The following is a 12,515-nucleotide window of genomic DNA, read 5'->3' as shown; positions in this document are numbered from 1 at the left end:
AGTTGTTGTTGGATATTTGTAATTTGACATTTTGAAGCAATAAAAAATACTGCAATTTCCTGCAAATTTGCTGTTCTTTCGGTTGGTACGGAATTTCACGACCTCCAAACTGAAAAATTCTTCCATGGGGAGTTAGGGGGGTGAAATACCTTTCTTTTGAGTCCAACCAGAGCCTTTGAGGTGGAGTTTGGAGCGAGTTATTGTGTGTTAGTCCAAAACAGCCCGTGAAAGGGCATAAACCAAGGGTTTCACCTTTTCTTTCCCTTTTCTTCCAATTTAATCATGGCAAAAGTCTAAAACTTGGTTGGATGGAAGATTTGGGAGTGTACTATGAGATTCAAGAGGTTTCAGACCAGGAGAATGTGGTTGGAGAAAGTTTTCTTCAAGTTTGAAGCCAGGCATTCCCATGTGACTGGCATATGGTGGTGAAGAAGACTTTGACATTTCCCCATAATTTTTGATCAGATGCAAACCAAGACTTGTAACTTTGGATTTGGTGAATTTTTGAGTTCCCCAAGGTGTTCCAATTGTTGCCTTTGAGAAATTGCCAATTGGAAGGGTAGTTCCTTTGTTAAAGTGCTCATTTAGCCCTATTTAGCCTAGTTGATGGTTTACAAGAAATGGTATTTGTAGAAGATTCCAGATCAATCCCTTTTGGAAAAAGTGCTGTCCTAGTTTGTTAATGGTGAATAAAATAAAATTGCTTGGTCCTTTGTAGTTTTTGGGAGAGAAACCAAAAAAGTCACTTTTGAGGGCTAGTAGGCCAGAATAGCCATTTTGCACTTTGACCCCTTTGAGACTTGACCAACCCAATTTGAGGGTTGTTTACCATCATTGGAGGTTGTTGGATCCTAATAAACTTGATTTGAGTCTTTGTGGACTTGTAGAACCATTTTGGAGGGGCGTGAGCCATTTGAGCAATGCTTGAGCACTTTGCCTGTGGGGTTGACAAACCAAAGTTGATAGCCTTTGTAAAATGTCTCAGTGGGGGGTTATGGGGATGAAAACAATTGAAATGAGACATTGATTTGTTGCTTATTAAGGTGTGAGGTCTGGTTGGGAGAATCTCTTTTGAAAGGGATTGGGTTGCCAGTTGAGCAAGTGAGCAACTTGGAGCATTTTAAGTTGTTTGAACCATACCTCTACATCACAAATATTTGCTCTTCATTACAGGAAAGAGGTGCCCCTTGTGCAGCGGATTCTCCAAAGTAGGCTTGAGCATTCAAGCAATATGGGAATCGATGTTTATGGTGATAAGAGGGCAGCTCCTCGTAGACACCTAGAAATTCCTTCAAGGATTCTTCCGAAGGGAATAAGTCCAAAGGAATCTCAGCTGGCGATGCACTAGTATCAATGAGTTATGGATGGACAAGCTACAGAGGCAGGGGATTGGTCGAAATCATGTTCACTATCAACCATGGTTTTGCCTTTCATCCCGTATGGCGATACCCTAGTCCAGTGTTGTGGTGGCAAGGTTCGGCCTCTAAAGGGATCCAAATGACTTGCTCATTAGGCCCACAAGCCCTTCCATCGTACCCAAGTTGAGAGACCATCTTGTATCTAGGACCATAGATCTCTTGAAGCTCTTTCCCTGATGGTGGTTTAGTATAGAAAAGATGATCCACATGGTAAGCGTCACCTGGCTTTATGGATGCATAATCATCCTTCGTAGCCGAAGTGAATGCTATGTTTGGAAAACTCAAGTAGACAAGATCTACTTTGTATTCACCAACGTGGGAATCAGTGAAATCTAAAGAACCACAGTCGTCACCTAAGCATGCATTGACTTTCGATGGAGAAGACGACTTTACTGGAGACCGTTGCTTAGGCAGCGGCTCTAGCATTTCTGTCTTAGGAGTGTCAATCGTTAGAGACTCAGATGACTTCTCCTTTTTAACGACTTCCTTAGGGATCTCTTCTTTCTTACACTCTTCCTTTTTAGGGGAGGTGGCAGAAGAAGTAGTTATCACTGAAGAAGATAAGCTTGGTACCCAATTATGAAACGAGGGCATAGCAGTAGCCTGACTCACTGGGGCAATTTGACATAACTTCATAGCTACAAACTGTGACAACCCGGTTATCAACTACAAACTTCACCACTCCATGAAGCGTAGAAGAAATGGCTCCCAAAGCATGAAGTCAAGGCCTACCTAGAAGAAGGTTGTATGATAAAGGACTTGGCACAACGTGCACAAGGGTTGGAATGGTTACCGGTCCAACCTTCAAGGACAGTATGATAGTTCCTACAACAGTTTTTCCACAGTTGTCAAAACCTCGAATGTATAGAGAGGATGCTGCCAAAGATTTTGGATCTACTTTAATTTTTGGTAGCAAGTCCAATCCACAAACATTAAGTGCAAATCGAGTATCAATTAGAGTTTGTCTGATACCCACACCATTCACATGGACAATAATCATCAAAGGATCTGCTAGATTCCTCACCTCGAGAGCCGGAAGTTCATGTGGATAGAAAGTAATATTCGGCAAATCCGCATGAATATGATCCATCAGCGCATTCATGTCAGCGGGTCTTGCAGAGGAAGGTAGCAAGATTTCCTGCAGCATACCTTGGTATATCGGGGTGGTTTGAAGCAAATCCCATAGTGAGATCTTAGCTGGAGTAACGTTCAATTGCTCGATAAGATCATAATCACTCGGTCGCTTGTTCGCCGACACAGGTGCCTTAGGAAAAGTCGGTTGAGAAGGTGGTAAAAAAATTTGTTGTTGTTGTCCAGGAACTTGCTTGTTATTACGAGTGTTATACGTGTGTGCAATGGTGTTATAAGACGATTGTCTAGATTGCATAAATCTGGCATATAGATCGGAAGTTTCTCCTTTGAAAGGCTTTCCATTAATGGACTTAACCTTCTTGGGGGAAGGACTAGCTGATGTCACATGAATGAAAGGTCTCTTAGGCCTTTGAGGGGCTGTAGAGACGACAATGACATTCACAGACGCTTTTTCTTCGCATGAGGATGTTGAGGAAGGTGACTCATCCTTCGCACTCCTTTTTGGAGGAGGTGCATCAAGGAAGTCGTCTAAGACTTCATCCAACCTATCGAAATCATCTTTTGAAAATGCCTTATCAAAGGCATTAAACTCTGAAAGGAAGAGATCCGACATCTAGATCATTGACGTCGGGTTCACCAAAATGTAACGGATGGAATTTGCCACCTTTAGGAAAGATGAATCCCCAATGACAAATTATACGTTCGATTACCTCTTTGAACAGGCGCAACGCTGAGCCAGGAGCAAAAGGAATGCTCTGGATCTGTCAGAGAACCGAGGCAAACCTCTAACGAACTCTGCAAGGTTCTGTATTCGGGGCGATAGCGCAGACCCAAGATTGCAGTGCAGATTGCGAACTGCATAATGGTGCGCTAGTGTCCTAGGTGGACGGAACATAGAGCTAGACAAAGATGCCTAATTCTTACGGACAGAACGCAGAACAAAAACAGAGACAACTAAACTACTAACTATCTAACGAGCTAACCAACTACGAATGAGTAAATATAGAATGTATAGAATATGGGTGAAATAATCTGTGAACCGCTTAAACAAAAAAATGAAGCAGAAAGGATAGAGCAAATGGAGAACCTGGGAAGCTCTCGGGTTTAGGACGCCAACGCACTGCGCTGTCGTCTGTACGTCCAGAAAGCAATGTCTCCGAGTCCAACCATTGGGTCAAACCTATACCTACGCACACAAAAAGAAGGGGAAAATGTTGGGGTTGTATAGGGGCCTGCCTCAGTCAGACCCACGCTTAGGTGTTTCCACCGCCACGGACAACTAGATTGGTATAGATTGGAAAATAGATAACTTGGAACAAATTGGTAAATTGGTAAATTGGTAAATAGATGCAAAAAGAAATCTAATTCCTATTGCATGCAAATAAACATTGGAATATTGGTAAATACACTTATTAATGCAAAGAACTCATTGCATGAAAGTGAAATAGAGAGAGTAAGTTTGGAAATCAAACCCTCCTTGATATTTGACACCGCGAGTGTGATGAAGCCCACTCGATAGACGAATTGGTAAGAAGCCACCACGAGGTCGGGAAGCTTGATGCTAGTATTGATAGCTTGCTTTTGATGTTGATGTTGCATGAGTCAAGAGCTTGCCAAAGAGAGCTTTTGAGAGAGCGCAAAGATCAAGAGCCAAGAACCCAAAGTGGGAACCCCTCCAAATGAGTTGGAAAGGGTTTTTAATTCGAAGCAAGCGCAGAGAGCCGTTACGGAACGACGTGGTCCAAAGGACACACGTCGACGCGCATCTGAGTCACCGACACTTTTAAAATCCGACCGTTTTCTGGCACGTTAGCGCAGTGCGCGGACATCCCTGCGTCGTGCTGTCGTCCGTCGGGAATAGGTCCCAAAGGGCTAATAGGGCTGCACAATGATCCTTGGAATGAAGGTCCTATGATTACAATTTCGATCATAGGGTTGTCATAAGTGCCTTAGGCATCATGCACAAGTGTCATAAATGCACCGGGTACAATTTAGGACACTACAGTATCCATCCTTCATGCTGGGCGACACAATCTTCTTCCCCAGTAGGAACAACTCTTCTCTTGGCTAGAGTCTCCCGCAGCTTCTGCCCATCCTCTAGACTTATCTCAAATTCAATGGGTCTCCAGATCGGCTGATGATGTCTAACTTCACCTATATAGTTTGCCTAACATATGTCCCCATTATCTGTTCAACAACTCGAATCCAATCCTGATTATCAAATAGATCTGCAATAGCAACTTCCCTGCCCCAGGAATCCCACCAAAACTTGGCTTTTTGCCCATTACTGATTTTCCAAGTAATGTGCTCCAAAATAATCCTCCTCTCCTAGATGAACTTCCAAACTTCTGATCCTTTTCCTGAGTTTTCCATGGTAAATATCCTTTCAGGATTGTTTGTGTTTAAGTACTTCTGTCTAATAATTTTACACCAAATTTTGTTTGGGAACTTATAGATCTTCCAGACCAACTTAGCTCCAAGAGCTAGATTTTGAAGATTCATTTTCCTTAAACCCACGCCTCCATTAGCCTTGATCAAACATGCAATATCCCAGTTTATCAATGGAACCCTTGTAGCATCTTTGGGGACCTCCCATAAGAATCTTTTTAGTAAACTATCAATAGACCCGATAGCTCTAGCCGAAAGTCTAAAACAGGACATAGTGTAAATAGGAATAGCTAACATAACCGATTTTATCATAAGTATTCTCTCTGCCTGGGAAAGCCACTTGTTTTTCCAAACTTGAGCCTTTGTCAGACAAGAGTTAATGACGTCCTCCCAAAGTGATGACTCGTTCCTCCTAGGAAAAAGGGGCACACCCAGATATTTAATTGGAAAGGAAGCAATCTAAAAACTTAGAATATCCGCAATCCGCCTTTGATTGCTTCTGCTTGTATTGAGAAAAAGAACCTGGGATTTGTCTTGGTTCATGTGTTGCCCCGAAGCCTTTGAGTTTCAATATTCTTCCAGCGTGGACTTGATAACCATAGCCTCTTTGACAGTAGCAGCACCAAACAACACCGGGCCGTCTGCAAATTGCGAATGAGAAAAAGAACCTGGGATTTGTCTTGGTTCATGTGTTGCCCCAAAGCCTTTGAGTTTCAATATTCTTCCAGCGTGGACTTGATAACCATAGCCTCTTTGACAGTAGCAACAGCAAACAACACCGGGCTGTCTGCAAATTGAGAATGAGAAAAAGAACCTGGGATTTGTCTTGGTTCATGTGTTGCCCCGAAGCCTTTGAGTTTCAATATTCTTCCAACGTGGACTTGATAACCATAGCCTCTTTGATAGTAGCAGCACCAAATAACACCAGGCCGTCTGCAAATTGAGAATGAGAAACATTGTCCAAGTCCTTGTGGAGTTGAATACCTTGCCAAACACCTTTCTTGCACTTGGCTTTGATATTCGTTCCCAAAATATCAGCCATCAAGACAAACAGAGAAGGAGATAATGGATCTCCTTGACGCAAACCGTTAGTCACCTGAAAAGAACCACTAGTTGCACCATTCACTAACACAAAGAACTTAGTCAAAGGATATACAATGACGAATGCATTCCAGCCATCTCAAATCAAATCCGAATTTTTTCAATACGAACAAAAGAAAATCCCAATTAACTCGGTCATATGCTTTACTAACATCAAGTTTGACCACCATACCTTTGGCATTTTTTGCTTTGATTGAATGTATAGTCTCAGCCACCAAAATTATGCTGTTGTAATGTCCCCCCTTTGAAGTAGAATTTAATAATAAATAATAAAAATAAAATTTAAATTATAATATAAAGAATATAATTAATTAAAATTTAAATTATAATATAAAGAATATAATTAATTAAAATTTAATTAAGTTAATGAATGGTTAAAAGACATGGAAGGAAAAGTTGTGACTCCCTCAACAATAAGATATAAAAGGGAGAAGAGAACCTCATTTGGGAGGGGGATAACTTGGAAATCAGAAGTGCAGATCTGATTTAAATAAGAAGTGCAGGTCTGATTGTGAAAGGTTGTGTCCCTTTCAAAGGGCAGAAATAATGAAGAGTTGCACACTTTCAAAGGGTGTTAATGGTGAAAGGGTGTGTCCCTTGCCAAAGGGCATACATGATGAAGAGGTATGACCTCTCCCTCACATTGAGAGATATAAAGAAAAAGGGGGGATAGTGCTAACAGGGATAGCCACGTTGGAAGCAAAAACCGTGGAAGGAGTAGAGCGTACCCAGCATATCCAGGATACACCACCGACAAGTGAACGGTAAGTGGTTTGCCCTAAACCGTAGGAAATACTTCATGAATAATGTTATGGAATTCGAATCATACCGCAAGATAAATTAAAGCAGAATAGCCGGTAAATAACAGAGATACATTCTAAATTAATATATTAGAGATGCATTTAGAATCAATGTTGCAGAGATACATTCAGAATTAGCACAATAGAGATGCACTCAGAATTGTAATGACACTTCTAGAGACAGAGATACACTCAGGATTATAATATAATAGTGATATATTAGTGATGTTAAATAACAATTACCATAAGATTGTAGAGATACACTCAGAATTAAAACAGAGGAAATAGAGATTGCTTCAGAGGCAATTTACAGAGCTAGGGATCATTGAGGCATTTCAGAGCAGAATTATATTTAAGTCCCCGATAATGTCTGCGATGATTGCTCCTTTTAAAGGAGCCATAGAGACCAGAGGGCATAATTGAATGCCAAGATTCCAAGAGGAATCCAGAGAGAGATTCATAGGGAATCTCTTAGAGACAATATATATTATATTGTAGAGGTTAACCATATGCATATGTTAGAGATAGACAAGTTTGAGCAGGGGTGGGATCTCTGCCAAGCTTTGAGAACATTAATGATTTCACTCATTAATAGAGATCCCAAATAGAGACCTTAGGAGGACGACATCCTGGGTTGCTCCTAACTGAGAAATATTTCTCAATAGAGGGTTGGGTCAATCCAGGTAAGGTCCAACTGAGTATTGTATCTTTTTTTTATAGATACAATAAATCAGTTAACATTATTTGTTAAATATGTAGAATAACGTATAGCATTCTTTCTTGTATAATTGCACAAATAAATATATATGTTTAATTATCTTTCATATTGTTTGTATACTAACGTTTGTTTGTAGGACTTGAACGCCAAATAATCCAATCCCCAAGTAGGAACATTACAGCTGTTGTGATCTCTCTCCCAGGGGTAAAGCCTTTCTGCTCCTCTGAGATGAGCCTACCAATGGTGGCCTTGAGCCTATTCGCCATAGCCTTAGAAATGATCTTGTAGATAGAATTACATTGTGAAATCGGTCTGTAATCCGCCATAGAAACACAGTGCTACTCTTTGGGGATCAAAGCGATGACCGTATTGTTGGTTTCCCTAACAAACCTCCTCCTTTCTAAAATCCTCCACCACCTCCAATATGTCTTTCCCCATGAACTCTCAACATTTCTGGAACAATTCAATTGTGAAGCCATTTGGCCCCGGGGCCTTGTTTGGATGTAAAGAGAAGGTTGCTCTTTTAACTTCCTCAAGGGAATAAGGTTGGAGAAGGAAATCATTATCTACCTGCTGCACCTCCTCTTTAATTACCTCCGTCACCTCCCATAAATTGCAGTTGCCCTCAGTCGAACTTCCTAAGAGTTTTTGAAAATGGACAATCGTAGCTTCTGCCTTGGAGCACCAATCTCCATTCTCATTCGTTACTCCTTTAATCCTGTTGGCTGATCTCTTGTCTCTAACTGAAGAATGAAAATATTTAGTATTCAAATCTCCAGAGGCTATCCACATTTCCCTGGACTTGTCTCTCTAGTACACCTCCTCTCTGGCTATCAGTTCTGATACTCTCTCCTTCAACTCCTTTTCTCTAGTGAAGTTTGCATCCTTCATACCTTCCTGAATAACTTTCTCATTAAGCAATCTAAGATCCTCCTCCGTTTTGAATTTTTCTAGGAAGATATTTTTAAATTTCTCTTGGTTCCAAATTCTAATTTTATCCTTCAAAAAGTGAAGTCTTTTGACAAAGCGGAAGTTGGGAGTACCGGAATCCATGTTGCTTTGAGCCTACCAATGTTGAATATTGGCAATGAAAGAGTTGTCCCTCCACCACATACTCTGAAATTTAAAATATTCCTTCTTGTTGAAGACACCCAAGTCCACCTCCAATTGTACCGAGGAATGGTCCGAAACCGAATAGGTAAAATTGAAGAAACCAAAGAATGAGCGCCCTCCGACCAAAAAGCCCCAACCAGGAAACGGTCGAGTCTCTCAGCAATATTGGCGAAATTAAATCTACAATTAGTCCAAGTGAATTTGCCATTCTTGGGAGGAATGTCCAAAAGCTCGTTATGGGAGAGAAAATTTCTGAAGACTTCCATACTCCTGTTAATTTTGGATAGACCACCCTTCTTCTCTCTAAGATCCAAAATGGCATTAAAATCCCCTGCTACAATAACCTTATCTCCCTCAATATTCTGAATACAAAACAACACCTCCTCCCACAACTTAGCTTTATCCACAGTTTGAATTGGACCATGCAGATTGATTAAGGGAAATTCCAAATCTTGAACAAAGGAGGCGATAGAGCATAACATTCAATTGTCCTTTGATTCCAGCAAGTTGATTTTGACTGAAAGCGGGTTCCATAAAATACCCAACCCCCCTGAGGAACCACTGGCTTCGTGAAAAAATCCTTACCATTTTCCACAATATTTTAAAAAACTAAGAGCCTTATCTAGGTTGAGCTTGGTTTCCTGAAGTAACACCACATTATTAGAGCAATTCTCTAACGTACGTTTAACCAAGCGACACTTGCCAAGGGTCACTAAACCCTTGACATTCCAAGAAATCACTTTCATAAAATCAATCACGTTAATGATCCCCTTCTCATTGGCCCTATCTTCTCGTTTCTGTTTATTGCTTCTTCTACCTCTCCCCAATTTCAAAGTCCCCAACAGTTTATTGGCAGATTGACTAAGGCTGTTGGGATCAATAATATCCAGATCATCTCCCATATCCCCCTCAGAACCTAACTCATTACATTTCAGAGTTGGAAACACTCTTATGCACCACCTTGCAACCGATGTCCTCTTCCCTTGCGATCAATTTGGAAGAGCCACATTCTACCCTCGAGGAAGAAATCTCTTTCCCAATGTTCAATGCTGGATAAGTTTTAGCACTGGAATTCTTCAATTCCTTCTTCCCTGGACCTTCAAGAAGCGGCATAGGCTTAACTACTTTCGAAACTGTTTCCTTAGGCTTATCCTTGGGGATCCATTTTTTGTTATTACAGCCCTTGGCCCTGCAGTCCTTTTCAAAATGAAATCTGCTACCACATCACAAACAAAATTGCTTCTGCTCCTCAACATCAACTTGTTGAACCCATCTTCTCCCTTTTGAAGATAGAAAAATCTTGGGCAGCACCCTTTTGATTGCCGCTATACACAATCTTGCATATAGACAAGAATCCTTCTCAATCAAACCTTTCTCAATCCCCAGGAATTTCCATAGAGTTCTACCAATTTTCTCCAAGCATCAATACTCAATTGGTAAATTATACAACCTGATCCAGATAGGCTCGTCATATGGATCTAGAGGGACTAGATCAAAGTTTGGAAACCATGGTTGCATATAAATCGGGTTATTATTAAACCACCATATACCATGTTGCATAATCTTGTTTTTTTCAGACTCTTCTGTGAAGATTGCAATGAAAAACCCCTTTGGTATAAATTTGAGAATTACATTGGTCCTCCAATGATCCGCCACCCAAGCCCTAACTACTCTTCTGTCAAATCTTGGGCTGATAATTCTGTAGATAATCGCCAAACTCTCCCAAGTTCAATATCATCCTCGATTTCCTCCGAAACTTCAATCGAGGGAAAATCTGATTCAGCACTAGATTTTCTAGGATTCCTTGAGTTGGAAATCCCGGCATCCCCTGAAACATCGCCTGCAACTTCTCCATGGTTCCCCTTCATTCTCTCCCTGAATTATTGATGTGATTTTTAGGGTTAATTGTTTACATATTGATATTATTCTCAATATTTTAACCCTAGTATTATTAATATTTATTTAAATTTTAAATCTTTTTATATTTTTATTTCTAACTATGGGTTTTATTTTCCCTACTATTATTAATTCTGATACCATTTACTAAAATCAATTGAGGAGGTTAGTCCAGCTTCAAGAACACAATTTAAAATCTTTCTAGATACTTGATTTGTATAGTTCCCAATACATATCATGATATATCTGATCTATGAGGGTCAATTCTAATGCCTCAATGATAGCTATAGAAGGGAGTTGGCAAAAGGCGTAAGTAGGAAAAATAATTTACATCTCGCAGTGCAAATTATGCTCCATTGAAGGTCATGATATGTTTTTAATCCGAAAAATCTTGGTGAAAACGTATTTTTAAAATATATTTTGATAAAAAAACCTAGCCGATTTTTTATACAAATTTGAGGGTGAAATGAAGCAAATTCATTGGGTTTTTCTAAAATTCATTGGATTTTGAATTTCATGCATAAAATGTGGCGAACCCTATGACATAGTTCTTTTCTATGTTATGGTTTGCACCAAATTAGACATCGACTAAGTAGTGGGAGTTCTAAGTAGGTATGTGTCCAATCCAGGCAAAAAGCATTGGACTGCAGTAAAGAGAGTCTTTAGGTGTCTTAGAAACATATTAGAGTGTTCAATTTCCTACTAGAAAGAGTAGACTTTGAGTAGGAGAATGGATATACAAGGATTTGTGGATTTTGATTGGATGGGAGATGTAGATAGTAGGAGCTCTCTATTGAGCATATATTAATCTTGTATTGGTGGTGCAAATAATCGGATGTGCAAACCAAAAAGTTGTGGTTGTTCTTTTAATTACAGGGGCAAAGTATATGGTAGCCACTCATGCTTGTAAGGAGGCATTTTGGCATTGACGTGGGGAATAACGGTAATTTATTGTGATAGAGTTACATCAGCTTGGCAGGAACCTACCTTTTATGCCCAGACAAAGCACATTGTTATGTAGGATGACTTGCTTGGGACATGCTAGAGGACAAGAGAGTTATGGTTGAGTAGGTGGACAACTTGGCGATTAGTGTGGATGCTTTGTCAAAGCCTATGAGCATTACAAATTTTAAATGGTGTAAGATGGCTATGTGAGCAGCCCCTAGCATTTAGTTCACCATGTTGAGTAACCTTAATGAGTGTTGTAATGTATACAACCACATGGAAGATTGCTAGGACTAAGGGATTAGGTGTGTTGTACAGCTTGCAAGGCCTAAGTTTAGAAAAAATTATTTAATATTTGTAAATAATGTGCCCACACAGAAAAAAGGCATCCCGCTTGGATGGAATCTTTGATTCCATAGGGGCACTGTTCACCATGTGTCATTGGTCTATAATAGTTTTAAGTCATTGAATCGGAGGTTGTTAGGTGGACGATGACAAGCATGTTTGACCAACTATTTATAGCTCATTTAAGAGCTATGTAAATGGTAATAATGACATGACACCTACATGGAGTGCTCGGGAGAAACTTTGATCCCAATTAGTCTTGTGGTTCAAATAAGTCAATTGGGAGTTACACTCTATTTGTGGAAGAGTTGTACTTGGAGCTGAGGTGCATGGGTTGAATGTCGATGATGACCTTAACTAGTCTTTGGTTCATGGTTTTTGAAAACCATTCTTGGTTCTTGGCTCTCCTTGGCATATATATACAAGGCTTGGGATGGAGATATTATGTTTAATTTTATGCAGGGTTATGCTGTCAGAATTCCTCCAAATTTAGAGTGTTGATCTCCTATAAGCTTGAAACATGATATTGTATTGTTGCCTATAGTCGCTGATAATACATTTGTTTCAGTGATTTGGAGGCTGTTTTTACCTTTATGAGTTTTTGCTCAAGTTATATTGGTACCATTGTTCTTTGTGCTTGTTCTTTCTATTCTTCTTCATATTCTTTTATATTCTTGTTTTGTTTCTTAGGTGTACATG

The 12,515-nt window shown here is 40.0% G+C and overlaps 1 protein-coding gene across 7 annotated transcripts in view; it reads left to right on the top strand.

Moving 5' to 3' along the window:
* Window positions 1–12,515, top strand: part of LOC131059757 (D-aminoacyl-tRNA deacylase) — a 220,881-nt gene that overhangs the window by 115,143 nt on the left and 93,223 nt on the right. The window lies entirely within an intron of this gene.

The sequence above is a fragment of the Cryptomeria japonica genome, chromosome 3 (assembly GCF_030272615.1).
Source record: "Cryptomeria japonica chromosome 3, Sugi_1.0, whole genome shotgun sequence".
Taxonomy (NCBI): Eukaryota; Viridiplantae; Streptophyta; class Pinopsida; order Cupressales; family Cupressaceae; genus Cryptomeria; species Cryptomeria japonica.
Note: the sequence above shows the minus strand (reverse complement) of the source record. Positions and strands in the feature narration are given on the sequence as shown.